The sequence below is a fragment of the Rhinolophus sinicus genome, chromosome 8 (genome assembly GCF_057876585.1).
Source record: "Rhinolophus sinicus isolate RSI-liver-muscle chromosome 8, RSI-T2T, whole genome shotgun sequence".
Taxonomy (NCBI): Eukaryota; Metazoa; Chordata; class Mammalia; order Chiroptera; family Rhinolophidae; genus Rhinolophus; species Rhinolophus sinicus.
Genome location: NC_142508.1, coordinates 70,670,212 through 70,694,744, shown reverse-complemented (window position 1 = coordinate 70,694,744; position 24,533 = coordinate 70,670,212). Strand labels below are relative to the sequence as shown.

At 36.5% G+C, this 24,533-nt stretch overlaps 1 long non-coding RNA gene across 1 annotated transcript in view; it reads left to right on the top strand.

The window, feature by feature from the left end:
- Positions 1-24,533, top strand: part of LOC148757602 (uncharacterized) — a 149,347-nt gene that overhangs the window by 42,266 nt on the left and 82,548 nt on the right. The window contains exon 2 of the long non-coding RNA XR_016022234.1: positions 23,743-23,842. This is a non-coding gene — a long non-coding RNA (uncharacterized LOC148757602). The remainder of the gene's footprint in view (positions 1-23,742; positions 23,843-24,533) is intronic.

The following is a 24,533-nucleotide window of genomic DNA, read 5'->3' as shown; positions in this document are numbered from 1 at the left end:
AGAGATAAAAATTATGTAGACATTGATCATCTGGTTTAGAATCAATGTTATAAGCATATTCATATTTGTAAAACTGATGAAATGTTATAGTCTAATCTCCCGAGTTTAAATCAATTCCAAACACATATTATCATCTCTTTTTAATTTTGACATGGACGCAAAGTAAAAGATCAGCTTTGTGTGGTGGAGAGAACATAAGCAGTCCGAAATCCTGGGTTTTTGTCTTAGGTTTAAACTTTAGTAGCTTCTTCGTCTTAGGCCAGTCTTTTCAACTCTGTTTCCCCATGTACAGATGAGAGATTATTCCTTGGTCTGTTATGAAGACCAAATGATACTACGTTTATGACTGAATTTTATAAATTGTAAGATATCATTAGATATATTCCTACAACCAAAAAGTTAATGCAGTAGTCATCTTAGTAACTGTGATTTAAAATATTGTGGATTCACATGCCTGTTTGGCATTAAAATGTAACCTTTGCCCTATGGTCTTCAAAATCCTATACAATATGGCCCCTGACTGTTGCTCCCAATGCATTGATCTTGTCACAGTACTCTTGCTTCTCTCCTAATGTGTTAGGCTTATTCTCCTATTAAAGGTTCTAATTTGCTGTTGCCTCTTCCTAGAAGTTTCTTCCTCTCTATAGGTTGGACCTTTGACCAATAGTATATGATGCACCTCAAATTGTATGCCCTCAGAAAGACATTCTTTGCAACTCTGTTTAAAGAACCACCCTCCTTCATACATACCTTCACAAATAGGTGCTTACTAGCAAATTTCCAAGTTGTGTTGGCTTAACAGCCCTTATACACTAACTAAATTTATGTGTTCACTTATGTGTGACTTTGTTGATGTATTTATTGATTTCTTTACAGTCTACTGTCGTACCTCTCTCACTCTTTACAAAGGAATGTAAGTTCCGTGAGAGCAGTGACTCTTGGTCATCACTATGTTGTTGGTTTTAGTTCTATGGTTGTAGAATAAAGGAAGAGAGAGGAAAAAAGGAAGGAAAGAAAGAAGAAATGATGGAAAGAAAGAAAACACTTAAAATTGAATTGGAAAATCTTTGTGAAGAGTTTGTGACATTATCTGGTATATAGTTAACACCTAATAAATAATGGTTGTCGTTGCTTTTAGTCTTGCTGTGAGCATTGTGTAGATTTAGTCTTCAGGAGACAGGAACATGGATCTTCAGATTTCGCTTGGGCATCATTTTTCCTAGGAAATTCCTAAAAAAACGTTCATTCCAGGAAAGACTTTCAAGATGCTGGATTAGACCAAAAAAAAAAAAAAAAAAAAAAAAAAGAGTTAATGCCATATTTAGCTCTTAGCTGTTACCATGTTACCAGTGGAATAATAATCAGCAGTGTCACGGGCAACATCATGAGAGGCACTTGGGGGAACTAAGACCTGAAATTTGAAGAAGAAAATTAATTTGTAAAACCTAGATTTCTGAACCAGTTAGCCAATATGTAACTCTTTGACTTTGAAAATTTCAAAATGCATTTGTTTCCTTTAAGCATTTCATGGTTTATGTGTCACAAATATATTTGATATTATTGTGGTGTTTTGGTTTAGAGAAAGATTTATTAGTATTCATGTATCAGTGAGATTGCTTTGGTTTTCCATTCTTGGAGAAATTTCAAATTCATTCATCTTTTGAGCCCATAGATTGACCAGGATGGATTTTCTAGCCCTTAGTTGTCACTATGTGTGTTGAAAGAAGAAATTTTGAAATTGTCTTATTAGATATAAATATTTTTTTAAATTAAAGCTTATTGGGGTGACAATAGTTCGTAAAGTTACATAGGTTTCAGGTGTACAATTCTGTAATTAGACATAAATATTTTATCATATACCCATGAATAAGGCATTGCAAGATTTATAGCAAAAAATTAAAAAGTAATTTGTAGAAGATATGATAAGATGATAGAAATAATTAGATCCCAATAAGTAATTATCTGATTTTAACATAATGACAATGATGGTAAGTATTATAAAAAATAAAACTTATCATCATTGTTAATATTTATATTATTATTGTTATTATTGTGTATATTTATAAAATTGAGAATGTTGATCAAGCAGGTATTTGATAGCAGTCACTTTTGTGTTTCTCAGGCAATCATCTATATTATAGGCATGAATGACAGGCAGAAAATAGGATTAAACATTAAGAATAAAATGATACTTTATGCTCAACAATGATTAATTCAAACCCTTCTATGTCACGACAGGTTAGGTTTTCCTGATGTCTCAGCATAGACTGAGCAATTTGCAAGGGGTTCAAGATGTATTTTAATAGGGCATGTCTAAGAAGTAGCAATTTACAAATGGAATACTTATTGTAAGTATTTGGAGGTTTAATTTGAAAGGAAACTGTTCTTAAGAGAATCATCTTGAATTGTTATTTTGTAGTGCTAAGTGTACTATGTTATATATGTTTTTGAGCTGGGTAATAACCCAATTAACATTTGAATCTCCTGAAAACTCCCTTGTGACTGCACTCGAAATGTGGTCCATGCAGGAAGTATTTGCAATGAAATCAAAAGAAAACATTCTTTAATGATCTGTCCTTTTTAAGCTTTAGCTGTTGTACATTCTACTCATTTGGTAGTAATTATTCATCTTTTCTTTTGCCAATTACCTCCATAATATTTTTTTACTTTTAATAGGCCTCCTTCTTTAGTCAGCTTCTCCATCCTGGAGATTTCAGAATTTTTCAGAAAATCATTCTTGAATGAAGCCTGCAGGGGATCCTTAAGTCACTCTTTCACGGTGGTTAATTTTTATTGTATTTTCTTATTAACAGTCTTTTTTAAGGATTAGATTGAAAGAACCAGGTGTATTATTCCATATGATATCATTTGTTGGAATTCAGTGTTTAGAATAATTATATTTGACTTATAATTAGAACTTTAGCTTGTGGTTTTGAGATTTTATTGTTCTTTTATTCTCTTTAGCCTCTTTTCAAAAGTGAGAAAGACTAAGACATTATACAAGCAAAATTAACATTTTCTAAATTTCCATTAGGAATAAACAAGGACATTGAATTACATAAAAGCTACCATAAGCACTCAGTTGAAACCAAATCCAAAATAAAACCCATTGTTTTGCATTCCAAAAAGTTTAGTTAGAGTATTGTAGGTTGCTCTTTTCTGTACTTCCTGATTTGCATTTTGGAAGCCATAAAATCTCTTTGATCTTAGAACTCCTATATAAAAACATTATCAATGCCATATTGTTGCCTGCCATATATATTTTTTTTCCAATGAATAAGTTTATAAAAGATTTGGCCACATATTTAAGTGTGAATCTTTACGTGTGTAAATTTACCTGATGAGATAGTAAGAAGGTCTTTGGCAGCTTAGGTGATTGGGATGCCCTCTCTGACTGCACTGCAATGTTCATTGACTGCTCACTCTTGCATTTCTGGCCACCATTTATACAATTATTTTTGCATTCATCAAATTCTATGAAGTGTCTTCTTACTTGAGATTCATAGGTTCTTTACAAAAACAAAGCAAAAGCAAAACAATGACCTGTGTTAAATGACTGATCTTTTTCATTTTCTTTTTATTTTGTCATTATCTACTTTTTACTATATTAATTTTTCTTCCATGAGATGGGTTATATTGTGTGGCTTAAAATTTTTTATTGGTCAACAATTTATGATTTTTGACATTTATATTTGTTTGGAATACTAAAATTGGTATATGAATATTGCAGGAAGTGAGAGCAATAGATAGAAAAAAAAATGATGTTTCATTGCAACTGTTGTCATTTTGGAGTTTCGTTTCTTTCTTTCTTTTTTTTTTTTTCACTTTAATTTAGTAGACTTTTATTACAAAGCTGTTAAGCATAAAGTGATGTTTTTACTTAAGAGCTAATGCTTTGAAGAGTGTTCATCTGGGTTTGACTTTATGCCAGGGCAACTTCCTCAAACTGTTTAGAAGTCATGTATTAAGTAATGATCATAACGGTAATACTTATTATGTTAGATAATACATATAAAACACTTAGAGACGTTTCCGGAACATATTCAGCACTCTGATGTTTACCATTTTTAATATTCAGAATTTCAAGCAAGTTGGGATATAATAATGCACAATTTTGTTCGTATTTTGTGTTTAGAATGTTATATGCATTACATTTCCCAAAAGTTTTAGATAAACAATTTAGAAAACTAGCAACACAAACCAGTTGAATTTCTTCCTTTGCTGAAATTTTATGACTCATCAAATTAAGAAAGAATCTGGGCATTCAGAGCAGAGTTATGTTGTGTGTATATGGGAGGGGGTGTTTTCGTACTATAACATGATTTTATTTATTCCTCACAGTTTCGCAGCATTGGTTCAGCTGCTAATCAGGAACTTTCTTTTCTATGTTTTACTGCTGTACATAAAAATCTATAAGTGATAATTAATTAACTGCATCCCCACACATTCATATTTATACTCTTAGTTGATTCTTTTTCTTCATATGTGGATGTGGTACATCTGTAACTATCTCAGTACATGCCACGTGGACAGATTGTTCGCTTCTAAAGACTCTTTTCTCACAACAATAAGTATCTGCTCTATGAACCATGAACCCTGAAATTCTTGAATCGGCTGAAGCGGTGGCCCAAGGTGAGCAACGGAGCATCTTAGAGGCCATTTTATTTCTCAGGTGATGAAATGGATATGCTGAGATTATTTTCCCATCAGACCAAGGGACAGCATACAGCTAGTCATCTCCATCACTTGAAAGAGCCATTTGGCCCTTATCTTGACCATTTTAATTTGGTTATTTCGTGTGTCTCATTGGCTATCTCATCAGTGATTCAAAGGACTCCTACAATCTTCCTGGATCTTGAATTCTGACTTGTAATGAGTTTCCCAGAGTACTTACCCCTTTGAAAAGCTGTTCAAGTTCTAAATTCTTCTTCGATTTTCTACCACATTTACACTCACTCTTATTTTCATTATTCATGAAGGCATGCGAGCAGCTGGAAAATCTCAACATGTGAACCCAACGACTTTTTTTTTAATTTTCAATTCCTGAGCATATTTGGATTAAACCCACCTTGAAATGCCCTCTAGACATTCATTTTTAGTAGTTGTCTCATAAAGGCTTTATTTTGCTTTTGTTCATTCATAGGCCACCGATGTGAAATTTGGTTGTCCCAATTAAAACAGCTTTGGTGGCTCGAAACAGGTTCACTATTCAAATTGGCTTAAATGAAAAGGGAATATATTACCTCACAAAGTAAGGAGTCTTGTGGAAGCATGGCATATTAGGTGGGTATAGGTTAAGCTGTTGTAAAAATGAGATCCCAAAATACAATGGTTAAACAGGGTCAGAGATCTGTTTCTCAAGAAGTAGGTGGGGACCAAACGTAGATGGACCAATCAGGGCAGGTGTGTGGCTCTGCTCTAGGAAGTTATCCCCAAAGTTCTTTCTGTCTAGCTGCTGCAGCATCCCATATAATGTCACCATCCTTCTGTTCATTTCTGGCCTGGTGGACCCATATATGTGTTCTAGCCCATAGGCAAGGGGAACAGAAGTATCAAACAAGCAATTTCCTTTTATAGAAGTCACAAGAAAGTTCGGAAACGGGTCAGGTCTGTTCATATGGTGTTTTCAGGGATTCATTCTCAAAGTCATACCTAGCAGTGAAAGTGTTGCCCTAATGAAATTGAAGTACGTTTTGTTATTAAAAAGAAGAGGAAAGAGTATCTACTGGGGGAAGGAGTAGTCAGGGGAATTAGCCCCACCAGCCACAGACAGGCTTCATGGCTCAGCAGCTCAGTTATGTTAGCTTTGTTCCTTTCTTTTTTCCTACCACCAACAATGTGTGAATTTTCCCTTTTGTCACTTCCCTTCATTGTCCCAAGAAAGCCACAGCTGATCCAAAGTTCCCAGTCTAGAAATGAGTTATTCAGGGTAAAAGAACTAGTCTTTTTTTCTAGGATTTTATATCAGGAGTGATTGAAGCTTACCCAGAAGTCCTTGAGCAGACTCTCGCAGGGTCATATGGCCATTAATGGATCTAGAGAGAGAATCAGAGCATTATTATTACTCGGAACAGTCAGTATTAACTACTGAGTTGGGACCGGGTCATGACCCCTAAGTCACAGATGCAAGGGATAGATGCTTATACAAACCTGGATTTCTCTTTTCAAGGAAGAAGAGGGAGGATGGATAGAAGGTCATCACTGCTTACTAAGCAATTCTTTTGTGAGAGCAAGAAAAAGTATAACTGTCTAGCTTAAAGTGGTTTCAGGAATCTTCTAATCAATTTTTGCCCCAAACAAATAAAAACTTTAAAGTCCAGATAGTTTAAAGGACTTGTAGAAGGTCATTTGACAAACCAGTGGTTGAACAGTATGCCATTCTTCCAAAAGCTCCCAAACAAACAGATGTGCATATGAATAAAGAAATCCCATGTTTCAACATACATTTATGTTGATAAAGCAACAGCTATATAAGTTTGTACACATGAATGAGCAGCTAGAATTTGTCGTAACACTTCCTTGAAGAAGTCTTAAAAATAACAACTGTCTTCAAGTTATAATTTTCCACTTCTGGTCTTTAAGAAATGCAAATGCAGTTGCTCTCTGTGACTTCCATCAGGTCCAGGCATTTGAACAGGAAGGTGATTTAAATCCAACAGCGTTGATTTTGCAGTTATTGTGTAACTAGTTCTGTGTAGGGGAGTGGGAGGGGGAGGGGAGAGAAACGGAAATGTGAGAGACAAGTATTGTACAGAAGCCAAGTGAAGGCACCAAATTAATACAGATGCTGGAGAAAAATGAGAATAGATATTATGGACTGTAGTGTAGAAAATATTTATGAAGTAGATGGGTTCAGATTTCCAGTTAGCACAGTTTTACAAGAATAGACTGAGCACAAGATAGAGATATTATTGTCAAATGCTCGGAATGACAAATACGAAGAGAGGGGAATATTCAGAAAAGAGGGAAATGAGAAGAAAGGAAACTGACCTTATGAAATGGGCTGGAGACTTGGGAAACCCCACTGGATTCATAGAAACCTGTCTCAGATTACTGATTACTCTGCTTATGAGTGTGAGCTTCTCTCTGAAGAGTGAGAAAGACCTTTAGGAAGGTTTTAGCAGGGGATGAAAATTATGTTATTAAAAATGATGAATTGGACATGTGTGTGGATGATAAAATTGGGAGGTAGAAAGAATGAAGTCAATGGAACCAGTTCAGAAAGCATTGCAGTAATCAAGGGGCAAGTTTTTGTTTTGTTTTGTTTGCTTCTTAGTAGAGGGTTAGACTACTCGGACAGGCACAGTGGGAAAGAGAACACAAGGAGAACATATTTAAAAGGTGGACATCGCAGGTTACTTCAGAGGTCATAATTCAAAGTGATGTGTGGACACACTCCAACTCTATATAAGAGAGAGCTCTATGATAACTAGAGCTTTGAAAAATTGTAGTAAGCTACCTCATCAGGTAGCAACTCCCTCATCATTGAAAGTCATCAATCTGAGGTTGGAAGCCACCTAGAAAAGGAAGCATTGTGTTAACTCCTGCATTCAGTGTGGTTAGGCAGGAAGAGGTAATCAATGACATCCTTCAACTCAGTCATGCACATATTTCATGCCCGTATTCTGGAAATGTGCCCTGAGATGGAAGAGTTTAAGAAAACATAGAAACTTTATTTACAAGAATCTGTGATAAAACACCATGAACATTTACCACACTCAAGAGAGGGGGTGGGGGGAGGGAGAAAGATTATGTAATCTAGATGTAATGAGTGTATTTTAAGTCAGTGGTTCTCAGCTGGGAGCAATTTTGTTCCCTAAGGGCCATTGGTCAATGTCTGGAGACATTTTTTGTTTTTTACAACTGGGGAGGTATTACTGGAATTGAAGGGGGCGAGACAAATACAGTCTTCCTACTCTACTCCAAAAAGACAAAAACAAAAACGAAAAAACACAATCCATCTGGACCAAGACGTCAATAGTACTAAGCTGGGAGACGCTGGTTTAAATGAAAAGGTACACTGGCCACTCAATCAACATTCTTGTTTGGCCTAAAATTGTGCTTGCTGTAGGTCATATATTATGCTGATTTGTAGATACATATGCAAGGGGTGCAGGAGCTGAATTATTTGCCCAGTACATGCTGTACGTAAAGCATCAGAAATAAAAAGTACCTCAGATATTAGAATAAGTGCGTTCTTCTCACTATGAATGACTTCTTATTCTATTTCATTATTAAAATAGGTTCTTCTCAGAATCATAACATTACTTCAATGTGACATCTCATTTAAAATTATCCTTGAGAACAGCAGATAATAATAATAATATACTTGGCTTCAGCATTTGACTCAAAAGCTACAAACCGACCAAATTTGTAAAGCATTTTATTTAAAATTGGTTCATGTGGGGAAAAGTCATAAATTAGAGTGATACCCTACAAAAGCCTATATAAATCACACCACAATAAAAAGTAGGCCTTAAATGAAAAAGCAGATCTGTTATTAATATAAACTTTGTTGACTATTAAGTAAGGAGGAGTTTCTGACAGGGAAGATTGCCAAATGTCTAGAAATGATGGTGGAGCAAAGCAGAGGCTTTCCTTGTGTTACAATCATCAGAGAAGACCTTAGAAATTGCTCAATTATGTATTAATAATGAAACAGAGTTTGGAGAAAGGAAGCCTAGAAACTCACCTTTAATACTAACTGTTTATTTGCAGACTAAAAATACAGAAAATCTGATTCCGAGCTCAGTGCTCCTTCTAGGACCTCAGGATGTGTCAGTTTAAGAGGAGAACCTATGTTTCAAAAGATTATCTAATGCAGATTCTCCCCAGGTAGACGTTGGAACTGAAAGATGCTCAAGAAGAAGAAGAAAAAAATTGCCATAGCCAAATAAGACTTGGAATTATTGCATGTTGTATCTCAAAAGTGTATTTGCTTCACATTTATACATGAAAGGCATCTAAATTCACTTTAATTGAAAGCATGGCTAACTTAAAAGACACTCAATTTTGTCTACAATAGCTTGACTACTGAATTATAAATTCATTTAGCACCAGCTAATCTTCCATGGTCCACAGCTTCTTGCAAAACATGAAAATCAGCCAAACCCTGTCATGCTCAGTGTTTTAAACCTGGTCCCTTTGTCTGAAGTGATTTTTCCCTCCTTCTTGGTCTAATACCCCCTGTCCTGGCAAAATCTCATATTGAGTATCATATCCTTTGACAATCTTCCCTCTAAATCCTCTGGCTTAGGTGACACTTCTCCACTTTTAAGCATCTTCTGAAGATATTTCTTACACCTTATTTCATACTATAATTTGTGACTGCTCTCTCCCATTAAAAATATATGGTCCTCAGATTATTTTTGTTCTCAGCTTACATCAGTGTTAGGAATAGAATAGATGCTTAATAAATGCAATCTCAGTAAATAAAACTTGTAGTTTTTCTTTAAATATCTTTTAAAAAGAAGATCCTAAGCCTTCTTTGCAAATTCAGTCTTTCCTCTTAGAAAATATTCCATTCTATTTAGATCTTTATATTCTGTCAACAAAATATGTGTCCATTTAAATGCACCATAGAGTTCATCTCTGATGTCTTTCCTATATACATATATATATTCATGTGAGTTGTGTGCACACACACATTCACACACAAGTAGATGGGAACAGCACAGGTTATGCCATTTGTAGATTATGATATTTGGTCAGGTTCAATGTATCACTAATGAATATGTGAAATTCTGAAGAAAGATGATGATAGTTGCTTTTATTGACAGAATAACCACTCTGTGCCAAAAAGTATCCAGAGATTTATAGATTTTTTTTTTAATTCCCAAACCTTGCAAGCACCTTAAAAGTTAGCTAGACAAATAGTGAAGGAGTTCTTTGAATTTGAACCTTTGAGTTTTTGAAATTGGCTTCTATCATTGATATTCTTAAACCTCAGTGCACTTAGTAATAATAATAGTAATAACAACAATAATAAATAGTATCAAAAGGCTGTCATAAAAATTAAACAAAGTAGTGCCTTGAAAACCCTAACACATGGAAGGGTATCACCATTTACTGAATATTTGTTTTGTCCATTTTGCATTATTTTTATTAGGGGATTTAAAGCCAGTCAAAATTCTGTTTCTCTCTTAAATTCTTTATATCTGAGTCAAACAAATCAATTTTCTGTTAATTAGTATTTTAAGAATATTCTACTTAATTGCCAAATATAACAGGAATTAGGGAAGTGGTTTAGTTTATTTTTACTAATCTGTTTCTAATTTTTTTTTTAATTTTTATTGGGAAATATTGGGGAACAGTGTGTTTCTCCAGGGCCCATCAGCTCCAAGTCATTGTGCTACAATCTAGTTGTGGAGGGCGCAGCTCAGCTCCAAGTCCAGTCTCCATTTTCAATCTTTAGTTGCAGGGGGCGCAGCCCACCATCCCATGCAGGAATTGAACCGACAACCTTGCTCATGCTCTAACCAACTGAGCCATCTGGCCGCCCCCACCTGTTTCTAATTCTTTTATGAAGCAGTGATCTGTTAAAATTTTGTCAAACTAATGATTCTTTGAAACAATACGTGTTCCCAATCCATCTGACTGTACGTAAGCCGGTAGCACCTACCCCTAATCCTGCTGTGCTTTGTGGAGCTCACAGTCTAAGGAGGAAATGACTTAGGAGAGATAGGATGGGTGTGCTAGGTTGTGTAACCATATGGATGAGGAAAAGCAGTGTGGTTGTGCCTTATTTTGTGATAAATTTCAGCAGCTAGGCTTGAAATGTATTAGTTTTGATTATTTCCAGGTTGAGTTGAGTGAAGGTAACTTTTTCCCTGATGGATGTGTTTTGGTGTTTCCCCCTCCAGTACACACATCACCAAAGGGCTCATTCATGTCTTTTGACATTACATTAAATACTATGATGTGAAATATGGACACTGCCCCTGGACCTTTTCACTGGCCAACAGCTCACCCACACGTCACAATGCTCTCTACTTCACTTCACTTCCATTGCTTTTGTTGTGGTCTGAAAGGATGTGTTTGTGAGCATGTGGATTCTTCAAACATTTCCGTCTGTGGCTCTTGCCCTTGAACCTGGATTCCTCCTTTGGACGCTTTGCTCTTTCTATTGACTCACCTTATTCTCAGTCAGAATGCGTTTGTATAGAATACTCATTATACCCAACTCTAGGTATGGTCTCACCCAGTGCCATGCAAGGCAAGGAGACTCTGAAGGATCACCCAGCCAACCCATCACATTTCTCTCGATACAGCACTCTAGGACAACAACACACAGGTGGAAATCTGTTATGTTTTTAAAGACCTCTGTCAACTCTTTTAAGAAAAATAATTTAAGAACTTCCCTGGGAGCCCAGTTCAGTATTTCACGGTCTTCCCTGCTATCACAGACCTCCTTATCTCTGATTTCAGTCTTCTTTCTAATCAGTGCCTCCCTGTCACCCTTTAAGGGCATATGGGAGAAATTAAGTAAGAGAGGCAGTATCCCATAGTCCAGTGGCTCTCCAAGTATGGCCCTGATCATCCCCCGGGAACATGTGGGAAATGCAAACATTCTTGACTCCTACCCTGGGCCTATTGAATCAGAAACTCTGGGATTGGGATTTAGCACTCCATATTTTAAAAGAGCTCAGTGGGTGGTTCTGATGCCTCCTGAAGTTTTGGAAACACTGGTGTAGTGGTTTCAAGTATAGACTTCATTCATATAAACCGGCCCCGTTGATTACTAGCTATGTGGCTGTGGAAAGATATTAAACAACTCTGTACCTCTGTTTCCTCATGTAAATACAGATAATAATGGAATAGACATTATAGGGTTGTGAGGTATAAATAATTAATATAGGTAACACACTCAACCACATAGTAGAGTGTTTGATAGTGATAATTACAGCAAAGACCCAGGGAAGGCATTGACAACAGATTCCAAACATCGGTGGGGTGAATAAAATACCAACATTCTTGAAATATGTTCATGGTTTTGTGTTATTATTTTCAGTGATTCTGCTCTGTTATACCTTCTGCCTAGAATGAGAGACATTATAAGTTTTTTAGTTATCAGGTTGAACTGCTTCATGATTTCAATGGAAAGTTAGAAGGAGAAACGTGTGTGTGTGTGTGTGTGTGTGTGTGTGTGTGTGTGTTTTAAATTAAATATTAATCAGTCTTAGAAATGGGAAGTAAAAGTGCTGGGTGTTATGGAATCAAACATTTTTCCCACTGAAAAGGCCTCAGGGATCAGCTATTGCAACAGCCTGACAGACACAGGAATTTCCTCACCAGTATCCCTGACAAGGCTTTGAAGTCCAACACATCTCTAGTGCGGGATGTTTCAGTACCTTGCAGAGCAAGGTGTCACTTATTGGACCTTTTAAAATTTTCAGAATGAAAGGAAACTTTCCTTCTCTTTAGTCTCTATCACTTCATATGGAATCTGCAGGACAAAGTACAAGCTAATTAACCTCCAAGAACCTCTGATTCTTTTTCTGGAAGGGACATAAGCATGTCAACGTCACAAGTGAATCCTGAGAATTTAATGAGAAGACACTTGTAGTGCACTAAGCACTGAGCTATTGCTCACCAAATGATGTCTCCATGAAGAGAAACTCCTGCAAAATAGGAGCAGGCTAAGACAGATGGGGCTAAAAGTCTCTAACGCCTCTATTTCTTAAAAGTATATAATTGTGTTAGGTGCAATTTTAATAGAGGAGGCAAGACATGGAGAAAGGATTGGGTCTTACTGGAAGGGGCTCGGGGTTATAGGAAAGTTTGTAATGATCAATGCATATTTTACAGCCACGATGGGCTTGGGGCATGGTGTTTGCTAACAGTTCTTTCCTTGGTAGTGCTCATTGCTATTTATGAGAATTTATTATTTTTTTTTGACAATATTAGAATGTGATTTCCAAGTTCTCCTTGTTTATTTAATCTTCCTCCTCCTTGATATAGTTCTGCCCACTTGTGTTTGCGAACATTTGGATGTCACCTTTTTGTTAATTTATTCCTTTATTTTTTTGGTCTCCTTTTTGTGTGCTCTGCAGGTTTCCTTTTATTTTCTCTCTAATTTCCTAGTGACAGCTTCCTTTCAATTCCTCTTCTCTGTTTGTCTCTCCTGAGAAGGAGCCAGTGTCAAAATGTTAGATCAGTTGGGTTTCCCATTACTAGCTCTATAAATCCCCAGACCCCTTCTGTATTTAGCAGTCTAGGAGCCATTATGGCTCAAACATCATTTTCAAATTGTCTTGTAAACACATTCACAAGGCTCAAGAAAATAGAAAAAACACAAACACCTGTGAAATAATGATTACTATTGCCTTACCTCATGTCAACTTCCTGTTAGAGATATCCAAATTCTTTCATCGTAAGCTGATATAGCTGTGTTGTGGCTGTGAAATTAATTATCAGCCAGTAGGGTTAAGGACTTAAGGTGTGAAAATTGCTGGTTGACAAAAGCCATGGCTTCATTACATCTTAAAACTGAAGGAGATAAAGTGAACTAGTCCCAAAACCTTCAGTTTATTGATCTGTTAACATACCTCTGGAAAATGTCCCATAGAGGAGTTAATCAAGTAATGGCAACAACTACAAAATTAAATTAAAATAGGCAAACTTTAGATATAGTATCTTCTTGGACCGTGAATATTTTTAAGCACATATTTGGGCATTAATTAGCAGGTATTAATTTATCAGAAAACAAGTTGTGTTAGGTGAGATGGAAATATGTGGTCTGTATAGTGTCACTTCTTTGGAAAATTGGCCTTTCCACAACTATATGGTCCTGGTGAAGTTATCGGTTCAGCCTCTGCCTCACCCCTGTCTAACCAACTAACTCATCTTTCTAGCTCAGTGATTGGTGACCCCCAGGACATGTGACCAAAGAAGCATGAATGAAAGCACTCTCGATAGTTGATAGACGTATGTTCCATTCTGTGTTGAAAGATGTTAAGGTATTTGTCTTGGAACTGTGAGCAGTCATCTTCCCCCCTTCCTAGAGAATATTTGTCTCTAGAGAGAAGCCAATAGAGAGAGGGAAACAAAGATGACAGTTGGAGAGAGAAATATAGAGCCCTCGATAAAACTGTCGGTTCCAGCCATACCTAAGCCAGGTTTGTCTCTGGACTCGAAAGTTTCATGAGTCAATAAATTCATTTTTACTTGAGCTATCTGAGCTGGGTTCCTGACCCTTGCTACCAAAAGACTACAGACTAATATAAAAACCCTGTTAATAACTCTCTCAATTCCAAGGTAAGGTATTCTATTTTGAGTGCCTAAATATGATAGTTCCTATAAAAAGCTCTGGAGTACAAAGACATCAGAGACACATCTTGACTTCAATGACCTGCTCCCCTCATTGAGAAAATTGGGCATATTACACCAATAGACCCCCAGTGTACTAGAGGGTCAAAATAATGATAAGGGGAAAGGAAATAAACTACCAAGAGATTTGAGAGGACTGATTTTTAACGCAAAAGAGCTAGGAAATAAAACTACCACAGTGCTGCTTTACAAACAGGTTCAAAAATATTCAGAAGTTAGTACAGGGATCTCTTCAAGGGAAATTAACATTTATTTAAATAAACTGAGGAATTGGGCCAAGAGGTAATTGAGATATCAGTTGCAATGGCTTGGGTTAGTGGCGGTTGAGGCCATGATAATTATGATGGAAATGACATTTTCTGGGTATTCACAGACTTTTGGATACCCCTAGCCCCTCAGTCTGCCCCCATCTTTGTCTACCCTGGGAACTCCTGTTGTGTTAAAAACTGTTCTTGCAGGTGCCCTCTCCTCTGAAACCTTCCTCATGATCAAAGATAGAGTAAATTTTTGATCTTTTGAACCATTTGCTATTTACATAACTTTCATGTACATTGATCCCTACCGTCAAGGAGTTTATTCAGCGTGTACAGTTTTGTGCTCAGTTCTCCTCCAGGTCTGTGCTATACTCATTTCTGTTTCTTCAGGCTCAGCACCAAGCACCATGGACAAATACTTTTAGCCAACTAGTATAGTTTGCAAGACCAGTGTTGTAACCCCATAGCTATGGAACCCACTTCAAGTAATATGGTTTGAACTAAACCAAACTCATTGTTAAAATGGTGATTATTGTTTGTTAAATGTCTGCTATTCTCTCAGACTTGAAATTCCAGGAAGATCTTGTTTAATTCAAACACATTTCCATCCTGCTTGGCTCTTAGAAAAGTCTCTATAGTCAGCCAGCAATATGCTTTGAGCATTTACTAACAATTAGAGATGTACAGGTATTTTATTTGACTATTCCATGCCTATACCAATTATTATGTGCAGTCATTGCTTTAAAAAATTCCAGTAGGTTGTGATTATTTTCACATATAGTGAATAAAACAGCATATATTTGTCTTTTTGCTGGGTATTCATCTAAGAGATGTATCTCTTAGACCTTAACTAAAGAGGAAAAAAAACTAACCATTAAAGGAGGGGAGTTCGTCTTGGTGGTGTCATATTTTCACTCCCAATCTCTCTCTCTCTCTCTCTCTCTCTCTCTCTCTCTCTCTCTCTCTCTGTCTCTCTCTCCCCCCCTCTCTCCCTCAGTCATCTATCACTATCTCTGTCTCTGTTTCTATCTCTAATCCCTCTCCTTCTCTTTGGAGATCTCATGGAAAATAAGGCCAATGAACTACAAAAGTTAGTGTTCAGAGTAACATCATGTCTAAGTTAGATAGGGTTTTATAGCATGTTCACTATATACATACCTCTTTCATTAACCTTATTCATAGACTTTTGAAAGTTCCAATTTATCTTAGCAGAGCTATCAAACCAATAAAAGAGTAAATAATCCATGGAAATTTTGCCCACTCTCCACACATATCTTTAAATAATGCACACAATACATAAAAAGATAGTAGTCGTATAAGAAGTAGAAAATAAGATGAGAATCTACTTGAAAGGAAGAAGATATTAAGGGCAACAGAATTTGGAACACCTGCTTGAGTTGTCCCTCCCCACAAATATTGCCCTTTAGCTACTAATCCTTGAAGGTTTGAAGTTTTATATTATCAAGAGATACCATATGCTTGATGATATTTGTATCACAGGCAAGGATCAACAACCATTCATTCCTGATTACTTTATGCATCCATTCACTCATTCAATAAATAGACTGGTAGCTTTATACCAGGTGCTACTATCAGCATTGAGATAGAGTAGTTAACAAATTAGTCATGGTTGCTTACCTCATACGGCTAAAATTGGAATAGGGGAGAGGGCCTATAAATAAGAAAACACTTAAGTAAGAGAAATCGTCTTTCTATTGCATATGAAAATATTTATTGCATTCTGTAAACAGGATAATGTGACAAATGGGAGAGGGCCCCTTAGGATGTGATATTTAAACTGACATACAAGAGGTGAGGCGTATTTGGTAATTTCAGCAGCCAGCAAAAGAGCTTTCCACAAAGAGGTAATGGGAAGTACAGATGTAACAACATGGAATGGAAGCTCATGAAACTCAAAGGAAGCTGGTGAGCTCACGGTGTGCCCACCAAAGGCGGCTGGCATCGGTGAGTCTGAAAACCGCTGTCATGAGATGTAAGATCTTGCATGGCTTCCAAGGCCACAAGTAGAGTTTAATTTCAATCACATGATCACAGGAAACACGAAAGGTTTTAACAGGAAGGGTGACATGAACTGTATTTTTCAGAATATCATTGTGGTTACTCTGTGGAGAATGGTTTGTGTTAGGGCTTGAAGGGGAAGAAGAAAGATGTGTGTCTTGGACAAGAGTGAAAGTGGAGAGTAGTGAATGCATGTCTTTGAGAGAAATTCACACATTGTGGGTTCCATTTAGTAATCTCTGTGGTCCCTTTCAAATCTACTCGACGCTTGGAAAGTTTCTCAATGTTTAAGTGTAAATATACAAGACTAATGATACAACTAACAATGCGTGTTCCTATTTATTTGGATAGTGTCCCATACAGATATCAACTATTGCAGTGGACATTACGCAGTTACTGAAATACTTGTTCTCCCATCAATATTGATGACATTTGCTAATGTTTTGAGAAAAGTAAGAATTGCCCTATGATATTAGATACCTGTCTTTCAAGGTGAGAGAAGTGTGCATCTGTTGACAGGGTTCAGTCATAGAAATAGGGCCTGCTTCCATAAGGTGCTGTCTCCATGAGGTCCTCTATGCCAGCGTCCTACCCACCAATTCCAGCCCTTTCGTTTCTGGTCTGGGATTATCCAGGGACTGATGGATACTGACTTCTAATGTCTTCGCTTGGCATAATCACTGCTAATTTTGAGAGTTATATCCAACTTACAGTGACCCAGACTCTGCTTTGTGCTACTCCTCTCATGTGAAATGATTCTGACCCCAGGTCTTTTTCTCTGTTGTTCTATGTAGCCAGTCCAGAGTCTCCTGACACTACTGAAGCTGAGCTAGGAGCGATCTCAGCACTCCAATTCCCTCACTTGAGTGTTGATCACACTTCTGGCCTCACAAACAAGTTAGCGACTGGCTTGTGTTTCTTCCGGGTGTCACCTGTAAATCTCAAGCCTCCTAAAAATAGTTGGCCAGACACTGCTTCACTTTGCTCTGTTGTTCTGTCTGAGAACACTTCCCGAAGTTCTTTTCCTGTTCAGATACGGACGGTGATGAACTGACCTTTCTAAAGAGAGGTTCCTCAATGAAAAAATAATAGAAAATATACAGGTGTTGCTAAGGCATGATTATAACAGCAGACAGCAGACACAAATGTGAATTTGTAGGACCCTCACATTCACATTTACTTCTAATGTTTGAAGATGACGTGTTCGTCTCCTCTTCCTGAATGGTGAACCACCAAACCTCATTTTTCACATCTCTCCTAGTTTAGCCTAATGTACATGCTCTTACTGATAGAATGAATGTCTTATGCCCTGGCAGGGTTTTGAAAAAAACCTCCTCATACCAAGCCACATGCAGGGACCTCAAAATATATTAAGGATCTGGAATTTATTCATGGACAATAGGAAACCTTTTGAAGGCTAAAATAAAAATGAGTTTAAGTTCCTCAAAAAGTGTTCTTCCTTACCTTGTCCTGGTTCACCCCCATGTTTAAAGACTGCTTACCTGCATCTGAAGAAGCATCTAAGATTGCAGCCGATAGCAATTATATTTTTGAAAGGAACAGCCCTTGATATTCGTTATGCACTTTAATGTTTATTAGTGTTTGGTTACATTTTATTCATGTATTTCAACCCTCTAAATTACTCAAAACCTCTATAGCTTCATTTTGAGTTACTTGACCTGTCCAAAGCCGAGAAAGTTATATTGAAGTCACATTCTATTTTCAAAGAGCTCTTACTTAATTTATTTTGATTCAGTATTTTGTTACATAATGATTTACGACTTTTAACTCCATTATGAATTGTGTCTTTTATCAATATGAATTGATGTTTTTCCTACTATTTACTGCTGTTTAGCTTTGATTTCCATTTTGTCTGAAACTAATACCTCAGAATTACTTGCCAATTATTGTAACATTTTTGTAACTATATTCATTTAAATATCATATGTTTAGATTGGGAAAGCATATAATCTGGACATGCTTATTGCAATTGCAATTGAATTGCTCAGAAATCATTCCCATCTATTGTCACGATTAATGTAGATCTCCAGAAATTAGGTGAATAATTCTGACATATACATATATAAAAACATTTTTCTTCACTCTAGCAAGTGTTCTTCTGTAACAAATGTAACCTTAGAGATGGAAAATTGAGCTAACAAAGGCATTTGTGAATTGGTACAGACAACTATTAGTTTTCTATTTCTGTATTAATCAATATAGGGTAGGCTATTCTGCAGTAATCAATAGGTAGGAAGGAACAAAAGGAAGGGAGGAAAGAAGGCAAGAGGGAAGGAGAGATAGAAGACACCTCTTTGGCTTAGCATAATAAAGGACTTTAGTTGTTGGTGTTATGGCACATTTTGATTCAGACAGTTTATCTGAGTGTTTCTCCTCCAAATGATGACTCAGAGATCCAGGCTGTTTTCCTCCTCTGGCTGCATTAGAACCTGGGCTACGTGGTCACAAGTGGCTAGACAGCAGTGAGAATTGTACAGAATACAGCACTTATACCCACCTTCCTTCCTTTGCATTCCTTTCACATTTTTGCTTATTTCTTGAAAGAGCTCCTTAGTTTGCCTTCTTTGCTATTAATCCAATTTGATGCCATGTCAGTTCCTTTTACTGTCTGTTTGCATATATGCATTTTCTGTTGCATTTTCAGTTCCCTTACAGGTTTTTTCCCCCCACCATCATACAGTTGTCTCACTTTGTCTCACACAGCCAGCCCACTGTTATCCCATAGGCAAAGTGCTGACAGAAGAAAAAAAACAATGTTTCATAGAGACTAAGGCATTTTGGATTCTTTGGGAAATGTCAGACATGTCTCTAAATTTTCTTCTAGTTTTCATTGTAGTTTTGGTTGAATCATACGGTCATCTCAGTCTTCATGATGTAACACTGTTCTGTTCATCAAGTGCAGAAGGCTCGTTTTTCCCTTCTATGTGCTCTGCAGTGATTTGAATAGACTGAATTGTGTCTACAGGTGTGGGGACCAACTTTGATCCTGATTCCATCAGATGCATCTTTTGCCCTGCTTCATTCACGCACCTCTGATTCCAGTTCAAGATCAAGTTTGACGTGGCCCTGCTCACTGTACTCTGATGGTGTCTTGCCTCACACTGCGATCTTCCTTTGGGCTTCTTAGATGCTCATGCCATGTCACAACTCCGACTTGCTAAGATAACTTCCAAAAAACGGGAACTGAGATAATGCTTCACTCTCCAGTTGTCAGTTCAGAGACGGCGTCTTTGTATTCTTCCAAAAGCCCTCGTGAGACCTGGCTCCAGCTGTCCACATGCTAACCCACTTAATAAAATGCACTTTCACTGTCTTTCTTTTTTCCTATTCCCCATGCCTTTCCTCCTTGTTCCTGCTCCCTGCTATGTCCTCCCAAATAAACTCCTAATACACAACCCCCATTCCAAGCTCTGCTTTTGGAGTGAACCATCTTAAGATACAGTTATTGTTAATTTAATTATTTCTAGACCCCCTGCTTCCATTCAGATCTATAGCAAGGGTTGCTTCATGATGAATAATGCTTTTGCTTTCTTTTCTTCAGTTTGTCCATTAATTAATTAGGGTATTTTCACACATTGAAGTGTATTATCCTGAACTTCTTTCCTGGTTCTCTAAACTGTTCAGCCGAAAAATATATCAGAAGTGAAAACTCAGTCTTAATTTTGACCAGAGCTATACGTGTCTATGATTTATTTGCTGATTTTCTACTTCCCAGTGTGCTATCATCCATCTCCCCCTTATCATGCCTTATTATTTCCGGTAGTTAGCAGTTCATATTTTGATAGAGAAAGAGAAGTAGTGATAGAATCAGTCCAGGGAGAAATGATAAACAATAGTCATAGCAAAATTAATAACTACATTGAGAAGGGACACTTAGAAGTAATTCAGATTAGTACAAATCTGACTCGGGAAAAGAGTGAGTGAGAGAGGACTAATGTGTTTTATTTATTTTTAACCTACAGTATTTTTGTCCAGTATTTTCCTACAGTATTTTCAAACCATGAAAAAAAGTGTTGGTCATTAACTCAAATTCCCAAGTGAACTACAGAGATGTAAAGCAAAGTTTACAAGGATCTGGTTTGAAAGAATTGTATAGTATCTGCCTTAACTTCTGGTTGTGTTATCAGTTTAATGTATATGTGTTTTCACAGGAAATAGGCAAGTTGAGATGTGCAGAACAGGGGCCACTATTTAGAGGCCTCACTAAACTTTTAGAGCCTGTAGTTATATTTTCAGTACTTTCTAACTCATAAGGAAATGATAGTATCGTGGGTTTCCAGTTTGCTAAAGCAAATTAACTACATTGTTGACTTTCTGGTCTCCCTTTGAATGGGAAAAGCAATAAAAATGAAATAATGGTAATAATTGCAGTTGCTGGAAGGTTTTCTCCACAGAGTCTATGGAGAACAGAAGCACCCATAAACGAAAACCCATATGATTAGATCTTCTTCCAAAAGGTCACTAATTAGTTTCTATAATTAACACCTTACTACAGTCGGGGGAGCCAGGTAATTACCTGGTATATTCTGAGGATGAGTCACCTCATTTTAAGTAGCCATCATCCTAGAAATACAACCATGGACTAACAGCTTCTTCTGCGTGTATATAGGAGTCATAAACCTCGCCAACAGTTCTAACTATGGCTGTATGAGGCACCGTTTCCTGTCGGCATCAGCAAAGAGATTCTGGCGTAAAAGCTTTATCATTTTGATCATGATGTCAACGGACAGCTTCTTTTTTTTTTTTTTTTTTTTTTTTTTTTTAAGATGCTCATGTTTCTTGATGTAAGAGATTGAAACTGTTTCAACGTTTCTTGTGCAATTAGAATTTAGACCTTTCATTGTTGAAGTTGCCTATTAATATTTCTACTTCCTAACCGACTCAACTAGCAGAGTATTTACCCTTCTTTACTACTTACTATTCAAAGAAGACTTGTGTTGGCTGAGCAGAGTGATCCAAGAGAAATTATAAGGAAAAGGAACAATCAGAGTTCCTATCCTGTGGTCTATAGATTCACATAGACATGGAATCTTTTTGTGATATATTGCCTCCTATAAAGAAACGATGTTCTTATTTTTTTAAATGTATTTTCCAGTTCCAGTTGGACAATGTCCTTATTCTTATCCTAACTTCTTGAAGTGCATTATATATGTCTACCTATCAATCTAGATATCTGGAGAGGAAAATATATAAACACGTTCATGATCTTGTCTGTTCAAGATATTGAAATTCCTGTTACGAACAAAACTATTAACTATCAATTAAAAAATCATAACCTAATGCAGCACTGTGTTAAGTATTTTACCTGTATTAACTCTAATCCTTACAAAAATGTTGTCATAATTCCTAGCCTCAGATTTATACATTATTAGTTTGAAGTTCAGAAATACACATTTAAAGCAGCCAAAATTCTAATTCATTTTGATAAACTTCAGAATACCACTTGCATTATTCCCCATTGCTTTATGTATTACTGTGTGTTTGTCAGTAATATGCTGGACATTTTTAGCTAGATACACACATATGAGCATATTGGGGCACTATTATGTAAAAAACACACACAAAAAAACCCAAAAACTGTACAGATAGTCAGATTTGGTTATTGACTTCAGTAGGAGTGGGAAAACTGTGACCCATGGGACAAAGTCAGCTAGCTACCTGTTTCTGTAAATAAAACTTTATGGGAACACAGTCCAATTGTTTACATATTGTCTATGGCTGCTTTCCCCATTACAGTGACAAGCTGAGTAGTTGTCACACAGACCATAAGGACCTTAAGCCTAAAAATTTTACTATCTGTTGCTTTACAGAAAAAGTGTGCCAGCTCTGGGACTAGATCATTTCTGTAGTAACTGCATTGATGTAAGTTTTTATCAAAGCAATGTGCATACATTTCATTAACACTGAATCACAGGAACCCAGAAAGAGCATTACATTAATTTTCTTTTTATTAAGTGAAATTCTTCCCTGCTACCTAAACCACAATTACTCAACTTTACTCTTAAAACAAAGGGACAGGAATTATATTTTCTTAGTGAATTTACCCTTTTGCAATATATTCCTTAAGTTGAACCCATATCTAATAGTAACACTGCGTGGATATCTTTGTCTTATCACAAACCATCTTTGAATACAACACATTTTTGTTCTTATTTATACAACACATTTAATCTATTACAGAATCTTATTAATTCTGCCTCTGGAATTTTAAAAAATTTAACATCTCCTTTCTTTTCACATTTTCATCCTTTTATCATTTCACACCTGAATACCATTATGATAGTCTTCCAATAACCCTTCCTTCCTCCTCTTCCTCAAAATATGCATTTTTTGATTTCTCCATTCCATCTATAGTAATAATAATAATAATAATAATAGTAATAACAGCAATGAAAATACTTACATTGAACTTACCATCCGCCAGTTACTATTTATATATATATATATATATATATATATATATATATATATATATATATCAACTAATTTGATATTCACACTACAAGTTTTTATTTGTCATAATCCTAATGAGGAAACTGAGACTCATAACTTGCACCAGAATAAGTGTCTGAGCTAACATTAGAATGTGTATCATTCTTAACCATAATTTTCATGCTCTTTGTTTGCTTTTAGCATTTCATCTCTTTACTGAGACTTCTGGGATCACGTGCCTGGTCTTAGAATGACTATGTTGTTTTAGGCTTTTGGAGCACCCCTATCCTCAACCCATCTTCCCAGGAGTGATTTCCAGTCTCAGTACCTCCATCCGTGTGTGGTCCATGATGGCAGTGGCATGTGTGACGGGAAGGCTTCACGGAGCCCCAACAGGGCCTCCTTCCTACACTGTGGGCTCTGGGCTAAGTGTTGAATGTTACTGCTTATCTCATTTTTAAAATGAACTGTATCTGGTCTTGAACACCTTTTGCTGGTTGAATCCTAACTGCAACTCTTATTCATTCCGCCCACCCCCAAACCATGCCTTATAGCAATGCTAAGTATGCTGCCTGAACTATGACTTTCTAAATACCCACTGTGTGGCTTTGATCATTTGATTTCCCCTGTCTTGGCTGCTTTGTTTTTATTTCTCATGTTTATTTTTTCTGTTTTTTTTTTTTTCCAGCGGAGGGAAAGGCAGTAGAAAGGTTGAAAGTGTGTGTTGAGCTGTCACTCTGTCAAGGTTTCCATCCCATTTACAGGACTCTGTGACTCAGCGGCCTAAGGTAAGAAACTTGTCATCTCTGGGCCTCAGTTTCTTTCCCCCCAAAAAAATAAACACAGAGATCATAACAGTATCTACCTACCATAAAATGCTACTGTGGACACCTAATGGGATAATCCATGGAAAATGCTTAGCATATGACCTGGTGCGTAGTGAGCAGTCAACTTTGGTATGAATGTACACACGCTTTTGAATTAAAACAAAAAACAAAAAATTCCTGTAGGATAAAGACTGGTATACTTCTGTAAAGAGCCAGATAGTAAGTATATTAGGTTTCTGTAGCCAAGAGGCAAAATGGAGGATATTATGTAGGAATTTATATAACATTTAAAATTTTAAATCATTCTTAGCTCATGAGCCATACAAAAATAAGCGGTGGGCTAGATTTTGTCTATAGCCTATAATTTGCTAACCTCTGTTCAATGATATAGATAAATAGTAAATACAGCTAACAAATCCTTAATTTGGATTATTATTTTTTTTTCTAATTTTATTTTTGTCTTTCCAACTAAATTGTAAATTCCTTGGGTCAAAATTCTTGTTTTTCTGTTTTTTTTTTTCCTTGTTATTTTTATTGGTCTTTATGTCTCCTAAAAAACATCCTACAGTATAGAATGAGTGTGTGTATATATAGCTATATAGTGATTTTATATCTATGTAAGATGCATTTTTGTATAGTTATATTCTACATA